The sequence below is a fragment of the Myiozetetes cayanensis genome, unplaced genomic scaffold (assembly GCF_022539395.1).
Source record: "Myiozetetes cayanensis isolate MyiCay16 unplaced genomic scaffold, myiCay2020 scf1, whole genome shotgun sequence".
Lineage (NCBI taxonomy): Eukaryota > Metazoa > Chordata > Aves > Passeriformes > Tyrannidae > Myiozetetes > Myiozetetes cayanensis.
The window spans coordinates 25,294,345-25,307,065 of NW_026086604.1; positions in this window are offsets into that span (position 1 = coordinate 25,294,345).

The following is a 12,721-nucleotide window of genomic DNA, read 5'->3' on the forward strand; positions in this document are numbered from 1 at the left end:
AAAGCACCTAACATATAAATACCCAATGAACAAAAATTTAATAAATAAAATACTGCAGATCTGGCCTTTGCTACAGACAGCTGTAGCAGTGGGTCAGGAACCACACTACAACTGACACGGAGGAGCACTGACATTTCCAGTTTAGCCAGTAAACTTCCTCAACTTCCTAAACTTCCAGGTACTACTGGGCTAATAAAATGTTTGTCTTTTCTTGTAATCTTTATACATCATTAATCCCTATTCACACAAGAGTCTTAGCTCTGATCTCTCTTGTCTCTGAACAAAGAGTAGTTCTGACAAAGTAAACAACTATAGCAGAGAAGCTGAGATCATAATTGGGCCAATTAATGTGTTTCATAACTTTCATCAAAGTGCCAATAGTATTGCTAATGACTGGAGCCTCATTCTCCTGTGTGTATATTTTTCTTCCCCCTCACAGTCTTCGGAGGGCCATCAGCTTGGCGTGTGGATCTGTTTGTTAGTTCTTTTGTGTGGGTCAATCACCCAAGGCAAAACTACTTTACCCGCTCAAGATCCCCCCTTTACAGCGATGCAAGGCAAAGAAAAATTTCCTGCCTGTTTTTTTAGAGCAAGTAAACCTATGACAATTGATAATACATTTGTCAATTCAAATATTTTACTCACATTGTTGCAGGGTGGATTTAGGTCTGAATGTTTCATTTGAAAGGGCTTACAGATTCTCAGTGTTATCATGGAGCATCTCCTCCTAATCCAGAGCCCAAAATCTTCCACCTTACATCTACGATATCATAGATACAAAAGACTTTACTTTTAAAGCCTAAAGAAAATATTTCCTCCTTTCAGGCACAAGTTTTATGATAGGGTACTTACACATAGACTTAGAAATGTATTTTCAGGTAAAGAATGCAAATGACTAAAAAATTTGAAGAATGGAGTTGAATCTGTGCTTACACAATTTAAAAAAAAAAAAATCATTATTTCAGCAAAAGGGTGGCAGTTTCCTTTAGTCTTTTTATCTCGGCAAATTTTTATTTTCTTTGTTTTGACATACATCAAAATCTTGTCCAAATTGATGCATTTGGCACACACTGATAACACATAATAGACCTGGGTCAGGAAAGACAGTTATCTAAGGTTTAGGTATCTAAGCTCTGGACCTTAACCAGGCATAAAATGAAACTGAGTTTTACTGAAAAATAAAGTATTTGTGTGCATTTCCAGACAAATATTAAAATTTGGTGCACCTAGGAAGCCTAAGTAACTCTAAGTAAAAAATTAACAAGTATTTTTTAGTCTTAACATTTTGAATTGAGATTTAAGCCACGACGGGTTTGTTGAGAAATGACATAATTAAAATCTAATTAGCTCCACAAAGAAGGCTGCTACTCATGAACAAGAGAGAATCCTTGACATCAGGGATGATAAAATATAGATTAGTTTAGAGAGTTTAAGCATTTTCTTTTCTATAGCTATTTTGAATTATAAAATACCTTATATGTAAAAGATAAACATTAATTTGTAGAAAACAGTTTCAGAAGAGGGTAAATAACAGTGCAATTATAGAGCTGTAGAGATCTAAATTCTCCTTATCTACTACTCTAGAAGGTGTGACCTATAGAATTGTGCATGATATGTTTAATAGAAGCTCAAATCTATTGCTATCAGAGAGGAGCTTACTCTTTTCCAAAGCAACTTATTATAAATGAAATTAGTAGAAGAGAGGAAGAAACCTGATAAGTTTCTTTGAAGATGAGGGTGATAAGGTCTGGTGTGTGTCTTTTGGGGCTTTGGAGGGGCATACTGCATAAAAGTCAAGATAATTTAATTGACCTAATAAAAGGTGAAGTTTGTTGGACAAATTAGAATTCCTTATGAGTATTTTCATTCTATGTTTGTTAATAAGTCTGACATTCACAGTCATCATAATCATTTCCAGCCAGAAGTGTTCACTTTTTAATTTTCTGGAGTATCTCATGGCCCGGAAGACAGAGCTCCTGCATGAGTAAAGATTATAATGAGGGACATTTTACCCTGTGAAGTAGAAATATATAGGAGGTATATACTGCCTAAAAAGGAACCAAAAATCTCATAAATTGATGCAAGAGGAGTAGAGGGAAAATCTAGGGAAAAGAATTAGGTACTGGGTTATCATCTCATTCAGTTTCAGGCCTCAAAGATCTTTTTCTCTGTGTTAGCCACAGAAAATTTTTACTATGGACATTTGCAAGCATTTCAGAAGATTAAACTGAAGAATGATCACAAATACCTTATGATGAAATCCCAAAACTTTTTGGTATAATCATAAAAGAGGTTCTAAAAATATACAAATGTACTTCAAAAATTTACCAATAGCTTTGTGATTCATGTTGCAATTTGACAGAATAAGCCCGCTGTAGACACTTTTAATAATAGTTATTAAAATTTTGCAAGTGCACTTATATGAGCATGTTACTATGATAATTATCTTAGTAAAGTAATTACCTTAGTCGAAGATAGCCTACAATTTCAAGGTAAGATCACAAGGAAGACTACATTTATAAGTTCATAAATAAATTTAGTAGATAATCAAATTAAACTTTTAGTTTAACACTACAGGGTAAGGGATCCTGCATGTTCCTTTGCATTTGCAGTGCATATTTTTCCACCCACTCTGCATCAGGAACCACCCTTGTACCTTTGTATTAATCAAGCAAATGTGTTTGCAAAAAAAAAAAAAAAGAAAACAAACAAGCAAACAAACAAAGAACAAAAAAATCCCTTCCACAAATCCAAATCTTCTTATGGGATAAAGTATGTTCTACTGATTAGTACTAAGAAGTTTCATCATTTGAAAAAAAAAATCAATTAAGCCAATATAGATTAAGAAGTCTTTAGAGAATATAAAATCTGAAACACAGCTAGGATACATTCTTGGAAAACACACCTTCACCTTCTAGTTGACTTTAGTGATTGACAGCCAGTAGTAGTGATTGACAGTCAGTAGTAGGAGTTTGTTATAAAAAATACTTTAATGAATGCATTTTTTCTACACATTTTGAATATGTCTGTTAATGTGTTTTCAGCATTTGCCAACATGATCTGGATTTCTGACTTATGATGAATTAAGGGAAATAATAGCAATAAATTCATGACTTCTCAGGATGGCATCTGTTCTGAAAATACAAGCTGCATTTTACATTTTATCAAAACAAACTCTATACATAAACAATTAAAGTTCTCACAGCTTTAGATCGTATTGGACTCAAATTTCACAAGGGTATATATTAGCACTAGAGTGACATATGGAATACCATCAGTCCCTGGAAATTTCCAATGAGGAACACTTCATAAAATGAAATGTAACATTTAAAACCCAAGTTTCAGAAATGGAACTCACTAATACAAATTAGGAGTCTTTCCCTCTTTAGTAAATAAGAAGACTCAGACGCTTTTAAATATGGCTTAGAAAACACATTATGCTAAACAAGATGACATTTCCTGTCATGGCCTGGAAATGCTGTAAAGCTGTCCCACTCTTCCTGCACTTAGAACATATTGTCTTTTCACTTGTTCACTCTGAAAGCCAAGACCTGAAACTAACTGAGACATGGCAGGCACATTTGAAATTAAATTAATATTTAATATTATTAGAATATATAACATTTTTATACAGGCTAATTATGTTCTGTCTTTGAAACCAGTCAAGACAAACAGGTACTTACAAACATGATTCACTGGAGTCACTTAAAATGTTTGTATTAGCAATTAATGACCTATGCATTAAGGGTCAATCTAGTCAATTAGTTCCACTATGAATGTCTCAGGTTGGTTGAGATGAATCCTACATCACTATCAAAAACAGTGTGTGTATCTCTTATTTTCTATATCCAGGTAAAGAAATTTAGGGAAGTAGCAAAAACTAGGTGATGAGTAATATCAGCAACTTTCTGATTAGTAGATAGTTCTGAGGTTACTTTTCTTGCCATTAACTATTATGTTAATTAGACTTCTGGCAGATGTCAGAAAGCCAACAATCATATGAAAAGTCTTAGAAGAACAAGTGAAACAGGGAGAATAGTCTGCATTTTCTTTAGCTAGTCTGTCTCAATAAACAGAAACATATTAAATTTCCATGTCTACCCACTAGGTTATGACTGATGAATATGTATTTTTTTACCATATCTTTATCAAGTAGCAAGAAATCAGGCAAGAAAGGCAAAAGATTGACATGACTGAGTCAGAACCAGCTAGTCAAACTAAAGGGAAAGAAGCAACTGCACATGAAGTGAAAACAAGGACAAGGTGAAGCTAGAACTGAACCTGGCAAGGGTTGCAAGGAGTTACAGGAAGGGTTTCTACAGGTATGTTAACCAGAAAAGGAAGGTCAAAGAAGGTGTACTCCCCCCAGATCAACAGTGCTGGAAAACTGACAACAACAAATGAGGAGAAGGCTGAGGTAATCAACAACTTCTTTGACTCAGCCTTCAACAATAACCTCTCTTTCCACACCTCTCAGGTGGATGGACAGGAGGACGGGGACTGGAGTAATGAAGTGTGACAGTAGGATGGGGACTGGGTAGCAAAGGTATCTCCTTTTTATGGTAATTGTGTAGTTTAAGTATAATGACAAATACTTTTGTCAAGAAATTTTATTTCACATCTTAAAATTTTAGTTATTTTAATTTATAAATTATTCATCATGAATATTTTACTGCTATGTTAAGCTATTGGAATTTGGGAAGAATATTTTTTTTTTCTTTAAGAAATTTCCTATGACATATTCAACATGACCCTTAAATAATTATATGTTGTAATCCATTATTTTCTAAGGTGCAACCAGACCTTGACTAAGTGTCTCCAAACTGAAACTGTCTCCACAATGAAACTACTCTTCATTGCTATTGTTTTACTGTGGTTTTTAAATTAGAGTGTAGAGTGATAATGTGGAAAAAAAGAATAGAAACATAAAGAGGGGAAATAAGGCAGAAAATTTATATTCTCTAGCGGATGTAGCGAATGGCCATAAGAAATCATATGTCATTGACTGCACTGCATGTCAATGAAATCTTATGCAGCAATGGCACTCTCACAGACAATCTTAATAATTTTCTGTAGAGCTGAGACTATGTGAGTTATGTTCACGTAAACCAGGGTCAAACTGCAATTAAGGGGTGACATTATTCCATATTACTGTGGTGGTAACAATTTTAAACGCACACACACGCACACACCCCCCTATACACACTGCTCTTGTTTTTCTCAACTTTGAAATATCTCCCTTATGAACTGCAATGAGTCTTGGTAACAAAAATGAGCAGGGAAGAAGCATTATGTAAAGATACAGGTACTTTGTTAGATTCTCTACATTCAGATCCTACATTCAGTGGGAAGTCCTTTCCCATATCTCCAAGAGAGATATATGAAAAACAGTTTTGAAGCAGATGTAAGTTCCTTCAGAAGCACAAAAATTTGAAACAAAAATGCCCCAAGTACCAAAAATCACTGTATTTGGCTGTCTCTAACCTTGTGCATTTTCCTGAAAATCAGGGTAGGTGCAAAGACCCAACAAAAAGCACCTGGGATAGATAGTCTGCTTTTACTGACTAATGTACTCCACTGCTTTAGTTCCCTGATGGTAAAAATTCAATCTATGTTGTCACCAGCAAAAAAACCAAACAAAACCACAAACAAACAAACAAACAAAACACAAAACCCAAAAACCAAACCAAACAAACCAAAAAACAACAACAACAACAAAAACAAACGTGGGGTTTGTGCTGGTTTCTCTGCTTGGACATTTTTATGCTCTCAAAGAATTCCTGTTCCCTTATTGCTTTCCATCAGTAAGAATGAAATAACAACAAGGGCGCTGCTGTGGTTTGTTTGTTTTTTTCTTTTATGTGCAACAAATACATTTCCACAAATAAATAGTTCAAAAGCACCATTCACAATTGGCTCTCAGCATAAAATAACAGAACACACAAAACGTTTTGGAACATTGGTTTCATTCAGTGCTTTTCAAATGCTGTGATAAGAAGTCTTTTCAAAACTGAAGACTGTATGATGGAAGTTTATTAACTGAAGGCAAGATCTGCCTTTTTTTATCCCATATGTCATTACAAGCTATAGACATTAGTACAAATAAATTATACACTAGGCAGGAACTGCCCTTACTCTAAGAAAAATACCAGAAGCCAGTCAAGATAGCCAGGCAAAAAGCAGCTTAATTTAAAATCTGTCAGACATAAAGAGCCCTCCTGGTGAGACATTCTGTGACAAAGTCTTAGATATGAAATCACATCCAAACCCCAAGTTCTGTATAAAAGTAACAGTTTCAGCTCAATTGCTCTTACAGCCCCTTATTTATACCAGAATGGAATCATATCTATTAAAGAGTAAACTTTATCAGTCTGTCTGAAAAAGCACGTGCTTCTGGGTTATATGGAGACTTAACCAAGACAGTAACCAGGGCAATTTACTTATAAAGTGTTCACATGGTAAAGACAACAGAATATTGTGATCAAATTCAGTAGGATTACATCAGCAGTTAGGACCAGAAAGTTAGATTCTCTGCTATGCTTTGCTCTCTTCAGTTTTGTATATCTACAGAATGTCTACATAGGGGGATTTTAAACAAGTTCTGATTAGCAGCAGTTTATTTTGTGATGTAAGGCATAAACCCCACATCACTCTAGACACCTATTACTCTCTAATTAGTGGAGCACCATTTACAAAGCAGCTTGTCTCTTTTCTTTAGTGCTGTGATCAGAGGCAATTCCAGAACCTCCCCCTCATTGCAAAGTTTGTTCATGGCCACTTTACACCTAACATGAGGTAAGATAACACAGAAAAACCCAAAGACCTTTATGATGTGTCTTATATTTAACAAACATTTATTGCAGACTTCTTTTTTTTTTTTTAATGAATACACCAAATTTCAGGTTGTACTTATTGCATGACCTCCAAAGGATTTGAGGTTCATTCATGGATGAGTCCATCTATTCTTTCATGTTGGTGTGTTATCAAGTGTGTACTAGAGCCCAGAAGCTTCCTCTTCTATTGCATTGCAGGCAGAAGTATTTCTCATTTGTCATGGAGAAAGGCAATTGTTTCAATGATACACCAAAGACCACATACTGAATCAGCAACAGAGTTAAGGTGAGCTCTCCAGTATTCACAGCCATCACTGTTTGACTGAAAGCTCTGGAAATTCCTATCGTAGCATAAATTCCTAATAAACCCTAACCTCATGGCACCACCTCCCATGAGGATTACTATGTTCTTTCAAGATCTCCAGAATTATCTTGCAAAATGGCACAGTATGCACTTTTTAATAAGAACTGTCCTTCCTCAGATTTCTCATTCATCCTCAGATTTCTCATCTCATTTTCCTCTGAACTCAGAAATGCTATGCAAATGGTATACCCCATTTGTCCAATTTAGAAGAGTTGCCTGAGACCTCAGAACCATCCTTAAACAAAACACAATCTCTCAAAGTATAACTTCCTGTCTTTTAAAGTAGAATGAAGTCTTTAGGTACAGGACATTCAACAGTTTTCCACTTGTGAAGACAGAAGGGAAGGTTTAATGATTTTCCTTGATGATTTCTTTTGGAGAAAGATGAAGTTTCATATATTAAATGAATCTGCTGATGAGATTCATGTCAACTTACTTCATACACCTAGGCTGGCATGAACTCAAAGTCACCTGCTCTATTTCAGGAGTTAAACTGGCCTCTAAAGGCACTTTTTTCTGTAATTATTTCCAACAGAAGGAGCTAATGTAGTAATCTCAGATTTAGAAATCTAGGTTTTAAATATCTAAGGTCTAAGAGGTGACTCACGGTCAAGCTGCTGTCACTTAGGGGAAGTGCCTGCAATGATATAATTCAACTTATCTAATCATTTACCTTCTCCCCAGTACCCCTTTAAGGCTGACAGTAACATTGCCTCAAATGCTGCATATTTGAAGCCAGACTGTCAAAAGGTGTACCAGTGAATTGAAGGCTTGTAAAAATAAACACCAAATCCAGTATTAAACCAGATTTATTTCTTTCTTCAGTTGGTTCTGTGCATACTCCTGTTGGTCTGAAGGCTTCTTGACTGTGATGTCCCTAAGACTTTTTACAGGTATGAAGATTTTAGTTAGAATGTTTCTTCCAAGTTTCACCAATCTTCAGGTGACAAAAATCCATGTAGGGCCTGGGACTGAAACAAGTATCTGGAGACCACTGGCTTCTGTGCTGAGTTTTACATCACTACAGTCATCACTGTCAGTTGCAGACAATGGGAAAAACAAGACCCTACTGTCTTGAATATTGTGATTCTGTCCTCAAACTTAATAGCACAGGTGCTGTCACTGAGTAATTTTAAGGTACAGAATAAACCATAAACCAATACTCTGGCACTGGCAAGAGGAGTCAAGGGAGATCTCAGATCTGAACTTAGATCTCTCTCTTTGCTGTTCTGGATAAGAATCTGATATGTCCCTGTGTTTTCCCCACATCAATTACTGGTTTTTGTTCCAGCATAGCAAAAGGAAAATAAGGAAGGAGGAGAAGTCTCACCCTGCTGTAATGAGACAACACCTTTCTACTTTCTTTTCACCAGATTTCTAGATCAATCCAGGTCTCAGCATCCAAATCTAAGAAACTACATAGATATTGAGATCAAGCAACCTACATAACCATGTAATAGTCCCAGTGCATTCTGAATTAATTATGAACTCAGCAGGAAGTCATAAGGCGTTGCACAGAACAGCAACAACAATTACTCTTAAATGTAGGCCCAGCTGGCTCCCAATCTTAAACCAGCAAGAGTTTTGCTAATAACCATAGCAATACCAGAAAAATAAATACCTTTGCTCAACACAATCATTATTTACTTGCATCCACCCCACTGATGTAATTTAACTTGGACTTTTTTTTCTATCTCTTCTCCTCATGTCTCCCAGCCAGGGTATCCAGGACAGTATATGTTGAATTACTGCACTGTTCTCACACTGCAGAAGATCCATCTACTTGATATGGGAGCACTGAATAGAAAAGAAACATAGTAAAATCAGTACAGGTGTCTCTTATTTACTTATTTTACCGCTTTGATTGAATATGAAGTTGTATATCAGTGCAAGGAATATAATCAGTCATGACAGAATTGGGGACTGTGATTTGTGTTAGGAAGGATGACCTCGAAGTAGGTATCTAGAACTTAATTTTTATAAAATGAATAAAAACCACATATAACACTAAAGTTTTCAAGGAATGGGAGAAAAAAAAGACTAAAATCTGAGTGCAGCTGAGTCAGAATGTGAAATTTTCATGTCTCCAGGCTGTTAATTCAGGAGAGGATGTAGACTGGCAATTGCTAGAAATTAAATGGAAAGTAAGTTGTGACATTCTGTCAAACTTCACCTTCAAGTGCAGAATATTGATAAAAATAAACTCAGCTCAACACTTCTATTTCCACAAAGCATGAAAAATAGAAGATTGAAGTTATTTTCTCAGTGCAATAAAAATGAATCTGTTTAATAGATTCAAACTGAAAAACATGTTTTGCAATTCTAACGAGTGTATTAATCACACTTACTATATTCAGGAATGTAGAGTAATATTTTCAGAAGTGCCCAAGATTTTCCACTGGCCTGACTTAAGAGTTCCCTTTAAAAGTTTGGGTTTAGATCAAATGAAATGTGCAGAACAGCAGTTTCCAGCCATCACTGGTCCTCGAGAAACAATTCTGTGAAAGCAGCATTTTCATAGCAGCCCTGCAATGTGTCCATCCCACTGTGCCCAATTTTAACCTTTCAGTTCCCTCTGAATGCAAGGGACATCACAGGATGTTACAAAGCATTTCCCCTCAGTGTACAAACTGTTGCTCTGAAACAGCTTCAAGAGCAATAAATGATTGTTAGAAACATTAGTTTTACTATAGATATCTTAGAATAGTACAACTCTACTTTTTACTATATTTATTCACTGCTCAAAACCCAGTCTTCCAAGCTGATACGTGAAGATGGATTTTAGTTCTTCCATGAAACCCCACTGATTTCTGTAAAGCTTTTTTCAAGCATATAGTCATATGACTAACACAGACTTACTGCTCTTGGCACCTCATTCTTTCTGAAGAAAAAAACAGATAGGAAAGTACCATTTGTCTCTATATTTGTCTTCTATTGGCTCCAATGTAACAACATTACTCTTCAGATTCATTGTACTACCTTCTGTTTGTTTACATGAAAAAATATTTGTGGTATAATGGAATTCTTCAAGATAAACATCAGCATGCTTTTCTTCATATAGCACTTCTTTAACTCACTCTTGATCCTCCTTTGTACTTTTTCCTTTAAAGTTTTGCAACAACATACTTCAATTTTTTTTGGTATAATTATTTGGCAGAATGCCATTGGAGTGACTTCTGCAATCTGTGCAAGATCTTTGGAAAGCATTATTAGTTCTGGAAAACAGGACTTTCTGTGACCTAGAGGAGTGAAGATCTCTTGTTTGTTTAAAAATAAAACATTTTTTTGAGGAAAAAAATTGCACTTTGTTTCTCACTCAGACTGGGGGAAAAAGAGCACACAGAAAGGATGTTTTTGAAGTTTCTGTCAGATGGTATGCACATTGCAGACATTTCTGGTAAGATGTTAATATGTGAATCAATTCTTCTCAGATAAGTTTTGACCCTCCCCTCTCTACTTGAGATTTTGCTGAAAAGTAAAAAAGTAAAAGTCTTTCAGTTGTAAGTATAATGAACAGAATATGGGCACATAATTGAATTTATCTTACATGTTATTATATGCCTATAATAGGGGAAGAGAAATTGAAGTGAGGGAGTGGATTGGTTTACCTACTACACCAACTTTAAATCAGTATAAATTTCCAAAGTAAGCAACTCCTTACCTGGCTTCAGCAATCACACTGTAGTGTGTAGGAGCTTTTCACACTGCAGTAGGAGCCAGACTGTTCTAAACTCTTGCAAGCTCTGAGAAGGCTTTGGGAAAGCTGGGACTGAAACTGAGAAAGCACAGCAATGCTCAACACTTAAGCTGTATGAGCAACCAGCAAAACTCTGACTGAAAAAGAACAGTCAGTGGAAGTAGACTATACAACTGAAATACCTAGAAGGACTTTGTTTTATTGTTTAAGAGTAAAATCTATTTCTATACACTTAAAAAAAAAAAAAAAATAAACAAACAATCAAAAAATTAGTGACTTGTAAACAAAACCAGAGGTCTATATTTGATTTACAACCCAAGATCAGTGCTGCAGCTTAGCTATATTCCTAAAGGAGGATTAGATCAAACTGTCAGGATCAAGTGACCTAAATCTCTGTGGATGATGCTGATAGTCAGAACTGCACTATTGAACAGGGAACATATCCTAATCATGCTAAATTTATGTGAAATTAGGCAGGCAAGCATTCACTGCTATTCCATTTCTTGAAAATAAATAATTAAATGGCTTGTAAATAACAACCCACCTCCCTTCAGAAGGAAAATTAAGAATAAAAATTTACATTAAAACACTCTAAAATAAGGAAATTATAGAATTAAGATCATCCATAAAATCTTGTGTGTGGTGATAAAACCCCTTTGTGCTCAGGACATCTGTCTCATTATATCAAAAAAGAGAGAACTAAGTGAATGAGCATATATACTGTGTCTTGTTTTGGTATAACTGTGGGGTTTTTTCTAGCAATTTTTAATTCACTAACCTTAAAACTCTTAGCAGAAGGGCATAATTAAATTATTCTACCCCTTCTGCAGTGTTCTTCCTTCTAACAGGTGTCTGAGAACTGATACTTTGTTTCCTTAAACTGTCCCTGACTGACCCTGAACGAGAAAATCCCCAGTTTTAGACAGGGAGAAGGCAGTGAGATATCTCAGCCAAGTCTCCCCAGTTCTGCATACCTGGTTTGAGGTCCTAAATACTTGACTACCATCCTAGGGGTGTCACTGAGTACTTGCCCACACAGCCCACAGCTCTCAGAGAGGGACAAGAGTCTGGAAACTAGAACCCAAGGCCTTCAGCCAGGACCCCAAGCAACAAAATATGAAATATTTGGGGATCAAATAAGGCTGGGTTTAGTGGCTTACCTACTATCAAAAGGAGTACCAGGCAGAATAAGTTGTCACTTCTGCAAGGTGAAGTGCATATCCTTTGGAATAAGACTCAGTTTGCAATGCCATCTGATTCAATACTTTCCTTATAACTGAGCTGGGTAAGCCACAGACTACAGTCTCCTTCACAGACACTACAAACCTGAATCATGACAAAATTAGTTACAAACCAATACTACACACTGAATAATTAAAAAAAATCTTAATCCTACCATATTCTGATTTACCACTATGTAGCATAATAATCTTCAAATTTAAGAGTTCAAGTATGAATGAACAAAAACATCTCAGACAAATCTCACTGTGTGACACCACACACAGCCTGTTGGCAGTGGAGAAACATTAGGACTTTTATGAAGTCCTGCAGTAAAACACTGTTTCCAACCAGCCTAGTACATCATTCAGTATCTCTCAATATACAGCAACAGCTTTTCTAAAAGATATATAGAAGTGATGTATATAGGTTTTTATTCAATATAGGATCACCTAGTTGAGGAAATGTACTTTCAGTTGTTCCAAGCATGTTTGGATTTAAGACTTTAGGGTTCATAGTGTAAAGAAACACGTCTCCTAAACGTTTCTCTGGCTGAGATATATTTTGAGACAAATCACAGAGAAAATCACTTGAAATGATCTCACCACA